The sequence below is a fragment of the Akebia trifoliata genome, chromosome 7 (assembly GCF_017979445.1).
Source record: "Akebia trifoliata isolate Shusen 1 chromosome 7, ASM1797944v1, whole genome shotgun sequence".
In the NCBI taxonomy this organism is placed as follows: Eukaryota; Viridiplantae; Streptophyta; class Magnoliopsida; order Ranunculales; family Lardizabalaceae; genus Akebia; species Akebia trifoliata.
In genome coordinates this window covers 14,829,871-14,845,403 of record NC_141381.1, presented here as the reverse complement: position 1 = coordinate 14,845,403, position 15,533 = coordinate 14,829,871, and the positions used below count along the sequence as shown (strand labels likewise).

At 37.1% G+C, this 15,533-nt stretch overlaps 1 pseudogene; it reads right to left on the bottom strand.

Moving 5' to 3' along the window:
• Window positions 1-736: 736 nt before the first annotated feature.
• LOC147398259 (homeobox-leucine zipper protein MERISTEM L1 pseudogene) lies at window positions 737-8,510 on the bottom strand (annotated as a pseudogene).
• Window positions 8,511-15,533: the final 7,023 nt, after the last annotated feature.

Sequence of the window (15,533 nt, the reverse complement as noted above, 5' to 3'; positions counted from 1 at the left end):
AAGTCTTATTTATTTATTTTATTTATTTTTTTGAGGTTTTTGAAAATATTGGATTTGATCAAAATGCCACGTGTTGGCAAGTCGGACTTTTTACCGTTGGCGAGTTTTATTGAAAATCGGGTATTTTTGGGTTTGGGGGTGGAGCGGTGAAGGTGGGGAGGTGTAGGGTAGGTCAAGTCCTTTTGGTGGGCCCACTAGACCAGTAGGAGATCTCAGGGGCCTTGGTTTGATCAAAATGCCATATTTGAGTGATTCGGACTTTTGAGGCCCGTTGGCCAATTTTATTGAAAAATTGTTGTTTTTGGGCCCTTTCGAGTTGGGGCCCGTTCAAATTGGGGTGTCTACAGCTGCTTTTCTTTGCAGGAATTGCGTGCAAAAAACTACAAAGAATAAACTAAACCCCTATTTGTGCGAGTCGGAAAAACTTTGTAAAAACACGACTCCGGATTATTGATTGAATTGATGAATTTTGTGGAAAATGGCGCCTCTAGCACGAGGTCTAACAGAGTTTTGCCTTATTAATTCATTGATCTCGATGGCGCGGAGCCGTGTGAGATCTTGGAGTTGATGAAAATTTGATGAGTTTTGAAATCCGACTATTTCTTTGGTCGTGTTTTGACAAATCGGAGTTGAGTGCAACTCGAAAGATTTTTGATGATTTTTTTTTTAAATCCACTCTTCATTGCCTTCTTTTGTTGATCTTACTCTATTTCTACCATAAGTTAACCATCTTAATTCATGCATTGTCCCTTGTAATGTTGCCTTTGATCATTTCAACGGTGCAAGCAATAAGGTTGTTAACAATTGCCACAAATCCAAGAGAGAGTTTTGCAGTTGTAATCGAATCGACTAAGATCTGAAATGCGACAGTTAGTAGAGATCCACCAGACCCAACTTCAATAATTCCACCTCTATTCACTGTTAGCCCATCAGGGAGTATAGCAAAATCAGAAGGAAGGAGTACTACATAGTCTAGGTCTCCCCCATTTAGAACCACGTTCATTGTAACAATATCAACAGGAGCATAGATTACAAAACAGCCCGTTACATCGGTGCTACTTTCTTGCTCTGGCTGGAATTTGGAGTATTAACTCGCAGTAGAGAGACACAGTTACCTGGATCTCTGCTATGTGCCATTTCTTGAACAGCACCGCCATTAGAAAAAATGTTTCACTCACTTCTAAAGTTCTCATCGTGAAGGAAATTAAAAACTCTTTTTGGTGGGACTGGAAGCCAAAAGGAAGTAGCTGCACTTAGTACAATACCAAGAGGCCTGCCGGGATCATCTATGTTTTTCCTAGTAATGACCCTTACATCTTCAGCGCCACTTCCCGATAATGTTGTCCATGTGTGAGTGGTAGAAGCACTTACACCAGAACAAAAACTCATCACCATTCTCTCAGCCGACTTCAACATACTCTTTCGTCCTTCTTGACTTATGATCACCCCAACATCTCCAGCCGACATGTTACTAGTCATAACGCTTGCAAGGCGTTCACACTGTCGATCTAGGGTAGCAACCCAACGCTTTGCGCCAAATCCAAGGTCAGAGTTAACCCATGTTTTATATATACTGTGAACTGCTTTGTCATCCACTTCTACATATTCGACCCATATGACCTTGGAATAATCATTTGGCATTTCTTAGATTAAATAACCTAATGGTCTTCTTCGACATCTCAATATTGGGCTGGGACGCAAATGATCCAAGGAAACATAGACCACTACCCAAATCCCTTTGGTATGTTGTTTACAATACCTTACAAAGAAACTCTATCGATTTGGAACCAGAGGTGAAGGGACTTGAAATTCTACTGTCATCACTTGAAGAGCTCCATTATAGTTTCCTACTACGCCGGTTGATAGGACTTCTAGAGTCATGGCTATTGAAATAATGTTAGAAAATATATTTGACCATTGATTCACATCTATGAGGATCTCAACAAGCTTAATGTGATTCATGATAACAACGGTAGTTTCTCGAGAAGCTTCTGACTTCAATCCAAATGGTTTTTGGCCCTATTCCCCTCGGGAATGTTTGAATGTACTCATCTTCACTTAGAATCTCATAAGTATGATCAAGGCTATGCACCCACAACGGTTCCCCTAATTGGGCCATTCTTATAAGCTCTTCCATTGTTGCAACTGCAAGTTCGATGATCAATGGTTTATCTGCCTCAATAAGTTCGGAGAGTGATCTCAGGATGGGCTTGCTCAGGGTCCCTGCTTCGATGTCTTCGTGTCTTACCTAGTGAGTCGTGATGCTTCGGACTCCAAGGTGGTGATGATGGGGCAAGCTATCTGAATTCGTACTTTGAAAGAGAGATTCGATCGAGACGTGTGATGGACACCATATATTTTTGTATTTTCTTTTTGTAATGTGAAACTTTTGAAATGAAAAGAAAATATGTTTTTTTACTTACTTGGCCTCAGGTGTATCTATTGCTTTGAAAACATGAAGTTTGAATCAATCCTAGATTTTTCATCATCTGTCAAAATAGTAGTTTTGAAAACGTTTGAATTTTTGTGATCTGTTTTTGTCGAATAAATATTGAAGATGCAGAATATGAACGTTTTTTAAAAACCTTTGTTACTTCGATGATTTATGTGTTTTTGCCAACTACTGAGGACATAGATGTCAGTAGCGCTTTGGCTCTTTTTAGAGTCATCCCCAGTATCCCAATACTGGGTGAATATCCATTGAGCGTGGGACTTGGGATTTTGGGAAATATTTGTTGTTCACAGTTTATACTCATGCGGGCCAGGAGTTAATCTTTTTTTTTTTACTTTCCCTTATTGCCCCTGGTGCTAGTTACGATTTTCACCAGACCCGGTTTCCACATTTTTGCGCATCGACGCCCTTTCAGGTTTTCACTATGCCCTTGCAGACTATGCTTGTATATTTTTGGATTTTTACATTACAATTCTCGTTTGGAGCCTCTGTGTCTTTATGGCTTGATGCGAGATCAGTGACTCTACTCTTATAGTGGTACTATTTCTTGAGTGATCGATCTAGATTCTCCTCTCAAGTTTGTTGACTACTATTCATAGTTCGGCAACTCAAGTTGAGCCGCGAGATCGACTACTCTACACTTCGAGTACTTTTTTTTTTGAATATCTGATCTGAACTCCCCTCTTGAGTCTTCTAACGATTAATAAGACTTAAGATCCATATCAAGTTACAAGATTATTGTGCTACCATTGTCATTGTGAAGCCTTAGAACATTCCCTGATCCAAAAGGACTTTTGGTAGGACGAAACGTTGGCTTAGGTTAAGGGTAGTGGAAAAGATATAAAAAGTTTAAGATCTGGATCTATATAGAGTGGGTTAAACGTGGGGCTTATCTATTTTGTTTTGAAAAGGTGATCTATGTCTCCTCCCAACGTTTCTCGAACTTGTTTAGGCTAGAGATTTGGGTCGAGCTAAAGATTAAGTGTTCGATTTTTGAATTTTTTGAATTTTTTTTGTATTTTTTTAGCCGTTCACAGTTTATGAGGTCCAGGAGTACTTTGATGCTTTGCTTTTTCTGATTTTCTAATTTTTTTTGTTTTGTTTTGTACTGTTGACTTACCCTAGTCTTAGGTTAAGAAATGAACGTGATGGCTCAAAAAGATTGACTAGGGTTAGATAGTTATTTTCAGGATAGCCAAAATGGCCTTTCGTCATCTCAGGATTAGTCTTCAGGCGTAGTATTTCTTGACAGTGTCATCATTGATCGGTTGAGGGAAGACTTGTCTGTCCATTTCTGTGAGAATCAGAGCTCCTCCCATCATTACCTTTTTCACGATAAATGGTCCCTCGTAGTTTGGTCAAAATTTTCTCTTGACGTCTTCTTGGATTGGTAAAATCTTTTTCAAAACAAGGTCTCCTAGCTAGAAATCTCTAGGTTTGACCTTTTTGTTGTAAGCACGAGCTATTTGTCGTTGGTAAATTTATCCATGACAGATAGCTGCTAGTCGTTTCTCCTCTATTAAATTCAACTGATCGAACCGAGCTTGAACCCATTCTGTTTCGTCTAACTCTACATCTTTCAAGATCCGAAGGGAGGGAATCTCAACCTCGACAGGTAAGACTGCTTCCATTTTGTATACCAACGAGTACGGAGTTGCTCCAATCGAGGTTCGAAATGAAGTTCGATAGGCGTGAAAGGCGAAAGGCAACATGTCGTGCCAATCCTTGTATGTAATAGCCATTTTCTCGATGATTCTTTTAATGTTTTTGTTGGCTGCCTCGACAGATCCGTTCATCTTGGGTCTGTAGGGTACCGAGTTGTGATGAGTAATCTGGAAGTCTTCGTACATTTTGATCATATCCTTGTTCTTGAAGTTCTTAGCATTGTCCGTTACTAATCCGCTGAGGAGCCCATATCGACAGATGATGTTGTTCTTGAAGAAATTCAATATATTGCTTTTAGTGTGTAGACACCCCAATTTTGCATTCGCCTGATTAATCAACTCGTCAACCCGATCGCAACGGTTCCCAATGATGGATGTTTATTCCAATGCTTTATTTTGTTACCATATATGTTTTAGAAATTCGGATGAGGTATCTCAAACTAACAAAACTGTAGAAACCACGCTACGCTAGGAAAATATAACCCCAAAAACATAGAAATCATCATTTTGTAGATAAAAAACAAACTTTACAATAAAAATCACTAAAAAATGACCAAATGACCAAAATACCCCTAACCTCAAAACATCCCTAGAGCCTACATTACGCTTAGGAAAACCCTTTCAAACACATAAAATAACAAATCGAAATCAAATAAATCATTTCGCCAATTTTCACAAAATTTGATAAAATTACGAAAATGCCCCTCATAAAGTTCACGACCATTTCACACAAACAATTTCATAAATGACACAAACCAATATTTCCATTGAATTCCTTACGAAAAATCGATTCCAAAACATCCTAAAACATCAAAAATCGACTTAAAACGCAAAAAGTCCTATCCGAGGGCAAAATGATAATTTTACAATTTTAATAATTAAAAATTCTGAAATTAATAATTAAAACATTAATTAATGTATAGTGAAATCCTAATTAAAATTAAAGTCAATCAAGTAAGACTAAAGTCAAAATCTTAAAAGTCAATCAAGTAAGACTAAAGTCAATCTTAAAGTCAATCAACTAAGACTAAAGTCAAGAAATTAAAATCAATCAAGTAAGACTAAAGTCAAGAAATTAAAGTCAATTAAGGGAATAAGTAGAGACCGGCATTTGCCGGGCGGGGTTGGTGCCTAACACTTTCCAACCCCGTAATATGATCCCCGGACTCAGTATATTTTAGTAGATTAGTTAATTTATCTATTTCGAGTCATTGATCGGTTCCTAGACCGTAATAACTAGGTGACGACTCCCAAACCTCACAGGTCAAAAGTGGATCCGCGCACCCCGCAGATCGAGGGCGCTTTCAGTGGTGACTCCACTAGGGATATTGAGGATCAGACTTGAAAAATCCAGAGTATGGGAATATTGCCATTGACCTAGTTTTTATTTTTTATTTTTTTATTATTTTTTATTATTTTTATTCTATTTAATTTTTAGTTAATTTCTTATTATTGTTCATTTTCCATTTTTTGTTCATATATTTGTTGATCCAATCATTAATTTCTGTTCAATTTCGGGTACATTAACGTGGCACATTTTTTTATATAGTTCGATCGAGAGTCACTTAGGGTGACTTTAAATAATACTAAATTTCAAAGGATAATTTTATTGAGGACAGATAATGATGATTGAGGATGGAATAATGAAATAAAGGGGATTTTTTTAAGTTATTCTTCCTTTTTAGGTATGTCGATTCGTTTTTTGGATAATAAAAGATTTTTTAAAGAAACATGTTTGATAAGTTATTTGATAATGTTTTTTTTAATTTTTTTTTTACTATTTATTTGTTTTCGCTTATTTTTTTTATTATTTAGGTGTTCAATTTTTTAGTAGACAAGACATGCTGCCTACGGACAGCAAATAAAACGAAGTAAAAAAAAATGGTTTCCTTTTGAGTTTCTGTCAACAGCAACAAGGTGCTGGAATGGTTGGGGTGCCCCGAGAAAAGTTTTTGTTTTTATATTTTTCACACCCCCTTAACAGCAATGATATGCTGGTGTGAGTGGTGCGTTATAAGTAAAATTATTGTTTTCTTCTCTCACACCATCTTCTTAAAAGGTTTCTTATGGTTTCATCGATTTTCAATAGAAAATAATTCGATCTGTCTGTATGTGATCAGTTGGAAGTCAGTCCAAACCAATTTGAAACTCCATTTAAATCATCGTTTTCTCATAAGGATAAGAGTTGTCCTCTCCTCTTGAAATCAAATTTGGTTTAAACGTCTTTTTTTTTTATAAAAAAAATCGATTTCAATTCTTGCTGTTGTAGACACCTCATTTTTGCATTCGCCTGATTAATCAACTCGTCAACCCGATCACAACAGTTCCCAATGATGGATGTCTATTCCAATGCTTTATTTTGTTACCAGATATGTTTCAGAAATCCGGATGAGGTATCTCGAACTGACAAAACTTAGAAACCACGCTACGCTAGGAAAATACGACCCCAGAAACATAGAAATCATCATCTTGTAGACAAAAAGAAGCTTCACGATAAAAATCACTAAAAATGCTCAAATTACCAAAATACCCCTAACATCAAAACAACCCTAGAGCCTACGTTACGATTAGGAAAACTTATTCAAACACATAAAATAACAAATCGAAATCAAATAAATCATTTCGCCAATTTTTACAAAATTCGATAAAATTATGAAAATGCCCCTCATAAAATTCACGACCATTTCACACAAAAAATTTCATAAATGACAAAAACCAACATTCCCATTGAATTCCTTACGAAAAACTGATTTCAAAACATCTTGAAATATTGAAAAATGACTTAAATCGTAAAAAATCCTCTCCGAGGGCAAAACGGTAATTTTACAATTTTAATAATTAAAAATTTCGAAATTAATAAACAAATCATTAAATAATGTAAAGTGAAACATTAAAGTCAATCAAGTAAGACTAAAGTCAAGATATTAAAAGCCAACCAAGAAAGACTAAAGTCAAAGTATTAAAGTCAATCTCATAAGACTAAAGTCGAAACCCTAAATCAAAATACTAATCTAAATTAATCAAGTCAATCTCATAAGACTAAAGTCAAAACCCTAAATTAAAACCCTAAAGACTAAGTCAATCTCATGATGTCAAAGTCTAAACCCTAATTGAAACCCTAAAAGAAACCCTAATTCTCCTAAAAAACTTTATAAATAGGAGCCTCCACACCCTATTTTCGTATCAAATCATAAACCCTAGGAGAAGTAGGTCAAAAAGCCTCCCTAGCCTCCCATAAACCCTAGTTTTGGAGCCCCAACTCCTTACCTAACACCTATACTTCAATTTTAGCTTGAAAAACACGTAGAAGCCCTTAAAAAACATCCCAAAATTCATAACAAATTCGAAGAATCCAGATCCAAAAAAAAGATATACCTTGCCTCGGAGATCAGAAATCAAATTCGGAGACAGAACGAAGCGAGGAGTGCCATACAAGGAATTACTCAATCAGATCTGAGGGAACGATAAAGTTGTCTTCGGAAAGGTATAATTTCTTAATTTTTTTATTATCTAGGTTTTTTTAGCAATGTAATTTATTTGAAAAATTAGTAGAGACCGATTTTGGCCGGGCGGGGTTGGTGCCTAACACCTTCCAACCCCGTAACGTGATCCCCGAACCCCTTTTTCTTTCGTAGATTAGTAATGTTTGTCTTTTTTTAGAGTCAGTTTAGTTCTTAGACCGTAATAACTAGGTGGCGACTCCCAAACCTCAAGGGTCAAAAATGGATCCGCGCACCCCGCGGATCGAAGGCGCTTTCAGTGGCGACTCCACTGGGGACTATTGAGGATCAGACTTGAAAAACTCCAAGTATGGGAACATTGCTAAAACGACCTAGATTGTTTTTATTTTCTAGTTATTAGTTCGCCTGTTTATTTTGTTTTGTTTTTATCCTTCTTTTTTTCATTCAATTATTGATTGTGTGTTTGGATTATGGATATCTGCTTTTGCATATTATCAATTTTTTTTATGGTTCAATCGAAAGTCATTCGGGATGACCCTAAATAATGTGAGATTTCAAAGGAATACTCTTATTGAGGATGGGATAATGGTTATTAGACCATGATTTTTTTACACATGTAAGTATATTTTGAATAAAAATTTAGGTGTGTGCTTGATCCGGCATTTGACAATTTTCCTTAAAAAAAAATTCATAAAGTAATTGCTGTCATGAAACAGCAACGTTTTTTTTATTATTATTATTTGATGGCTGGTGTGCAATTAGAAAAAGGACCATTTTACTGTTTCTATCTCCTTCCTCAAAAGTAAAAATATATATAAAATAAAAAAACATTAAACAGAGAGGACGTACTTCGTCTCTCTCCCTTTCCTTCTCTCCCTCTCTGTCTCTCTTCACCACCATTAACGAAGCAGCAGATCTCGTTCGAATCTTCATCTCCCTCTCTCGTACTCTTCTCCCTCACTCTTTGTCTTCACCACCATCAACGAACCAGCACGAAGCAACAAACCAAGAAGAGATCTTTAGATCTCTTTCGAATCTTCTGTCTTCGTCTTCAAACACCATTAACGAACAACACGAGGCTTGCGATTTGTGTATTCTACGATGAACTTTAAATTGGAGTGAATTTGGAGTCACAACAGTTAATTGAACGAGCAATGAAATCGAGAAAGGTAGATCGGCATGTAATGGATGACGAAATCCTCCAAGCAAAGGAATTGAATGCCACTAATACTGATCAGCTAGATCATACGGCTTCAAAAACAGATATACACATGGATCGGATGCAACTCTGCCAATTTGGGCATTTATATGTGGCTGCCCCTACACGGCCTTACAATATGGTAAGTGTTTCTTCCATACTGGGTGGTGCATCTGATAACACAAGATCAAGCATTGCTCGCCACTTAGTACTTAAGACTGGTCTCAATATAATTCTCACTTGCAACATTCCAAAGAACAGCCCTGTTCTTGAGTCAGATGCAGAGAGGATACTCGTGCAGAAGCTAACAAGTCTCTGATACGTAAGAGCGAAGTCTCAGTAGAAAGCTACAACTAATGGGGTATTTCGGATGCGTAAGACTGTTTATTATACTATTTTGGAGGTTGTGGTCTCCGAAACTGAACCAATTGAGTGGCCCTAAACACTCACATACTAAATGCGTTCTTTTGTAGCTTCATGCCCCAAGTGCGCACAAGTGGTCGAAAAATCTGAGTTAAAATGCTTGTCAAAGCTTATAACCAATCTTCTTGGAGACTGGCTGGATCTGATCCATGTGCATTGTTTTGAAAAACTCTGCCAATTTCCATATGATAGATTTTTCTGAAATGACAGAATAAAAATATTTTATTTTAAGTGCATCATCAGTTGCTGCTTACATGAAGTCAAAATAGTTCATAAATTGCAGCTTTTATGTTAGAATAGAAATAGAAATGAACAAACATGAATCTATCAACTTTTGCTGAGTTGGTAAAATTGAATCTTTTATTAAAAAAAAAAAAGAGGAAACTTACTAGCCTCACTAACCTAGTGAGATTTAATTCTTACTAAGGGTCTTTGGGCTCACCATGTGACACCCCAAACCACATTTCAATGCCACATGCTCGTAAAGGATGAAATTCTTAGTTTTTTTATTTTTTATTTTTTTAAAAAAATTCCCTTTCTTTAAAAAAAAAGAAATATAATAAAATAAAGTCAATTTGTTTTAAAAAAGAAAAAAAGAAAAAAGTCATCACTCCTTATCCCAACAATCACTGGGCTATCCTCAATTCAACATTCTTTGAAGTTTCAGATCATTTTGGGTCACCCAAAACAACATTTGATCGGACCATAAAATTATAAAAATTGTGCATATAGCAATGATTGGATTTGATCAACTATTCTATACCATATTCATTATTGATTGCCATAATTCTAAATTGATATATGTAGGAGACGTGCGCTTTGATCTCAAATTGAACCATATGGATGGTTTTTTCTTATTCATTATATGCATTTATTTGTATGGTTTAATACTTTTGCTTGCATGGACCCATGAATTGATTTGTTTGAAAAGGCCTCGGGCACACCCCACCCTGTATTGCACACAGCACAAGTACGTTTACTGTTTTGCATGCTTGCATGTCCCAATATAGCCAACGTGGCACTAGTGCGTGGCCCGATCTCTTCGGAGATGCGACATCATTCATGAAAACCACAACTCCAGTCACGTACCTTAGGGTATATCAAACTGGGGCATCAGTACCGTTTGATCAAGTGACTCTGAAAGGTATATCGATGCACCCAGGCTGGAGCGACCTGAGCCTTTGACCTATTGTGAGTCACACAGTCACATGTCCCATTTGCCAAAGTAGTACTAGTACGTGGTCGATCCCCTCGTGGGATGCCAAACCATTTATGAAAGTTACAACTCTTGACTTGTACCCATAAGTATATCAAAGATAATCCAAGTACATCAATTGCACTTCTTGGTCAAAATCGGTGCCTAAGCGAGATCTTGCCCCGCTGTACCCTACTGTACGAGGGGGATAAACTATGTCTATTCTAGACGAGAGATATTTAAGTGGGCCCTTGCTCAGTATTGTGCCCCACCTCTCAACTGGGGATCAAACTGGCTGTTTTTGACTTTAGAGAAGTGAGTTGAGATTTTAGATTATCACCTATATGGTATATCAAACTAAATCACCACGTATTGAGATGTAAATGGGTGTATTTGGGCAAGGGTGGCTAGATAAAAATGCATTGCACGTAGTAAGCTTAGAGTCTAGAAACCTTCCCTATAGGTCATGACTGGAACTTATCGTGGGTGTTCCCAGGTTTTTTATTGAATGGAACCTTATGAGACTGTGTGATTGATGTGAATGATGTGGATGATGAGATCAGAGTGTATGATTGTCCTCAAGAATAAAAAATTTTGTTTTTAGAAATTAAAATGGGTGCACCGACCTAATAAAGAATCCATCATTTTACAATAATGACCTAGTCCATTTTAATCCAACAATCATGATGGGCCGAGCCATTTAAATCTAAATGGAAATTAAATTCTATTCTAAATTCGGATTCCAACCCATTTTAAAAGAAGAAAAATGTTTTCAAGAAGAAAAATATTTTCCAGAAAAAACGTTTTCCAAAAGAAAAGAGAAGGAAGAAAAAATGATTTACAAAAGATATATTTTTGCATGAACCTTGAAAATTTTCTTTTTTGCATGGACTTTGAAAAATTACTAAAATGTATTTTTCTAAAAAGAAAATGACTTACAAAAAATAATCAGATTTGTGAAAGTTTTATTCAATGAAAACATTATTTGTCAATAATTTTCAAGAGTGCAATAGAATTATTTTCCTTCTGAATAATCATTGCATGAATTTTCAGGGTTTATTTAAAATGTTATCAAGGGGATAACACTGAAACTGGTTAAATTCACCTTCAATGAGGTTTAAGAGTTATCATTGTACTTAAGTTCAATCGTCCATCGTCTAGCTAGGGTTACTAGTCCGGTCAGTTGGAATGAACGTCAACGCCAAATCAATCCTTTAGAATATCTCAACATTTTCCAGTTGTTCTTTGAAGATCACAGTGCCTCAACCATATCGGTTGCAAGCGATGTCTCAGTCCTCAGTCCTAATTAAGCCCGGTGTGGGTAGTTGTCTTGAGTTTTCATGAGTCATTTGGGTTAACTCGAGTTCTTTTTTTTCAGCAAGGTCATGTCTTCTTTAAAGTGAGTCTACTCTTTTCCTGTTGAGTCGAGTTAGTTTATCGAGTTTATAGAGGTGTCTGTCGCCCCTTCTGAATTTGATTGGATAAAGAAAATTTTTGAATACCTTGAGCGCATTAACAAATTAGCTACTAATCTGGTTTCAAGGATAGATTTCTTTCCTGAGCAAGAAGATAAGAGTCAGGCTTAACCTTTAATCGAGAAAGGAAAGGTTATTGACCTCGGAATAAAAAAAAAATAATTCCTAGAGAAATTCAGATAGAATCCATTATATCCCTAGAGGAAGACGTCAGGATAATGAATTTACTCAGAAATTTCAAAAGACTTGTTCGCGTGGTCTGATGAAGATATGTTAGGTACAAGCTTGGGTGTTGTTCAACACGGAATAGCTACTCGCTCGATGAGATGAAAATATCAATGGAGATGTTATCAAGGATAGATTTCTTTCCTGAGCAAGAAGATAAGAGTCAGGCTTAACCTTTAATCGAGAAAGGAAAGGTTATTGACCTCGGAATAAAAAAAAATAATTCCTAGAGAAATTCAGATAGAATCCATTATATCCCTAGAGGAACACGTCAGGATAATGAATTTACTTAGAAATTTCGAAAGACTTGTTCGCGTGGTCTGATGAAGATATGTTAGGTACAAGCTTGGGTGTTGTTCAACACGGAATAGCTACTCGCCCGATGAGATGAAAATATCAATGGAGATGTTATAAAATGTATCGGTGCTATCCTCACTGCATCTTGAGTTGCAAATCACGTATTATCAGCCGATATAGGGACTAATGGAGCAGTCGAAGCAGCTAATATGAATCTTAAGACTATCATCAAGAAAATGTGTCAATCATATCAAGATTGGTCAGAAAAACTGTCATTTGCACTATAGGCATATCAAACTTCAATTCGATCCTCTATTGGAGCTACTCCTTACTCCTTAGTATATGGCATGGAAGTGGCCTTGCCAGTTGAAATGGAAATTCCATCTCTCAGGGTCTTGTTGGAAAGTCAGTTATCAGAAACAGATTGGGTTTACTAGCGGTATGAAGAATTGAATTTGATCAAAGAAAAACGACTGAGAGCTTTGTATCACGTGCAATCTTATCAAAGAAGAGTCGCCCGTTACTTACAAGTCGGGGATTTAGTACTTAAAGAGAATCGGGCACCTATCTTTGACCCTAGAGGGAAGTTCAAACCAAATTGGGGAGGTCAGTACATCATCAAGGAGATATTACCAGGAAAAGCTGTCAGGCTTCAAGATCATGATGGAATCGAATTATCAGAACCAACCAACCTTGACCAAATCAAACGGTACTACATTTAAGGAGGCCGTTTTTGGCCGAATCAATTTTCCTACTACCCAGTTCATTATCTCCTTTCTCAACCCCTTTGCAGCCTGTTCAAAAAGAGAAAAAATATGCCTTTTACTTCTTAGCCTGATTACCTAACCCAGGGGAGGGAAAAATTCGAACTACGTTTTGGTTTGATCTCAAAAATTTGGGGTACGTAGGCAACCTGAGAAGTTACTTCAGGCCCGACCACATCAAAATAGAAGAATAGATTCTCCGACAAATAAAAAAATCTAAAAAGAAAAAAAATTCAAAAGAAAAAGAAATATCATCCAAAATAGGGAAGAAAATTCAAGAAAAAAGTTTAAATGAAATGCCACACAAGGGGCATTTGGGTTTTTGAGCCTCAAAATTCCTTTCATTTTATACCCAGACCTAAGCTTACCTATAAAAGTCCTCCTAAGTACCGTACGAAAAGTCAAGGAAGATAGCAAAGCATGATCAGACAGTAACTCTAGAAATTTAGAGGAGAAGAAAAAGATAAAAAAAAATGATGAAGCCTGCTAAGTTGAAAACTCGAAAAGGGCGACTTAGGCAAAAATTAAGGCAAGCTCGCAAGGTTGAAAATCTGAAAGGACAACTTTGACAACAATCAGAGCCAAGAAAAAAAAAGGTTCGCTAGATTGAAAATCTAAAAAGATGATCTAGGCAAAAGTTAGAACAAGCTCGATAGATTGAAAACCTGAAAAGGCGATCTAGGCAAAAGTTAGAGCAACAAAGAAAAACAAAAGAAAATCCCATGCTGAGAGCGGTCCGAACTGAAACATCAGAAGTCCGAATAATCAAGTTCAATACTTAGCTTAAACCAGGCATAGACTCAGAAGCTACAAGTATCTTGTCTACAATCAATCTGAAAATTCTTACTTCCCCAAGTGAACCAAGGGAGAGAAGGATGAATTCTATGATGAGTCTCAAAAGGAAATATTTTGTACTCTTGAGCCTGACTTAAAATCTTCAATAAAATTAATCAAAATTAAAAGTTGGATCTTTATTGCGCTTGTGATAATTAAATATTTCAAACCTTCATACAAGGGGCATTTTCTTTTTCCTCTAAATATGTAATTTCCCTCCTTATACTAGGGGTATTTTTTAATGAGGCGTTCAATTATCTTCAATGCCATGTTTATTGTCAAACTAGGGACATTTTGTTTTTGAGCAATGTTAATCCTAAAAATTAATGGGAACCCCAAACTTAAGGTTATCCTCTTGATAACAGTTTTTCGAAAAACCATTGAGGTTCAAAAGAAATAAAAACTCAGGTTTTAAATTCATAAAACTTTTGGATAAAACCTTGAGGTTTAAATAAAAGCACTTCGGATCTCACATTTGACTGTGCCTAGAGATTAACTCATAACCCTCTCACTTAGAATAGGAGATATGGCATTCGTTTGTTCCCAAATTCTTTTTCAGATCCATTCATTCTTGGATTCGATATTTCTCTTCCAGATTCATTATCTTCCAGATTTATTCGTTCTCCGATTCATTTTAATCAGTCTTCTCCAAATTCATTCATTATTTCCCAAAATTCCTTTATTCCTCTGCCAATTTTGCTCAGTTGCTGCCGAGGGCTTTCTCGGAACTATGCTCAGATGCCGCCAAGGGTTTTCTCGGAACTATGCTCAGTTACCGCCGAGGGTTTTCTCGGAATTATGCTCAGGGCAAGGGTTTTCTTGGAATTATACTCAGATGCTGCCGAGGGTTTCTCGGAACTATGCTCAGATGCCGCCAAGGGTTTTCTTGGAATTATGCTCAGATGTCGCCGAGGGTTTTCTCAGAATTATGCTCAGATGCCGCCAAGGGTTTTCTTGGAATTATGCTCAGATGCCGCCAAGGGTTTTCTTGGAATTATGCTGAGATGCCGCCGAGGGTTTTCTCGGAACTATGCTCAGTTACCGCCGAGGGTTTTCTTGGAATTATGCTCAGATGCCGCCGAGGGTTTTCTCGGAACTATGCTCAGATGCCGTCAAGGGTTTTCTTGGAATTATGCTCAGATGCCGCCGAGGATTTTCTCGGAACTATGCTCAGATGCCGCCAAGGGTTTTCTTGGAATTATGCTCAGATGCCGCTAAGGATTTTCTCGGAACTATGCTCAGATGCCGCCAAGGGTTTTCTTAGAATTATGCTCAGATGCCGCCGAGGGTTTTCTCGGAACTATGCTCAATTACCACCGAGGGTTTTCTCAGAATTATGCTCAGATGCCGCCAAGGATTTTCTTGGAATTATGCTCAGATGCCGCCAAGGGTTTTCTTGGAATTATGCTCAGATGCTGCCAAGGGTTTTCTCGGAACTATGCTCAGATGCCGCTAAGGGTTTTCTTGGAATTATGCTCAGATGCCGCCGAGGGTTTTCTCGGAACTATGCTCAGTTACCGCCGAGGGTTTTCTCGGAATTATGCT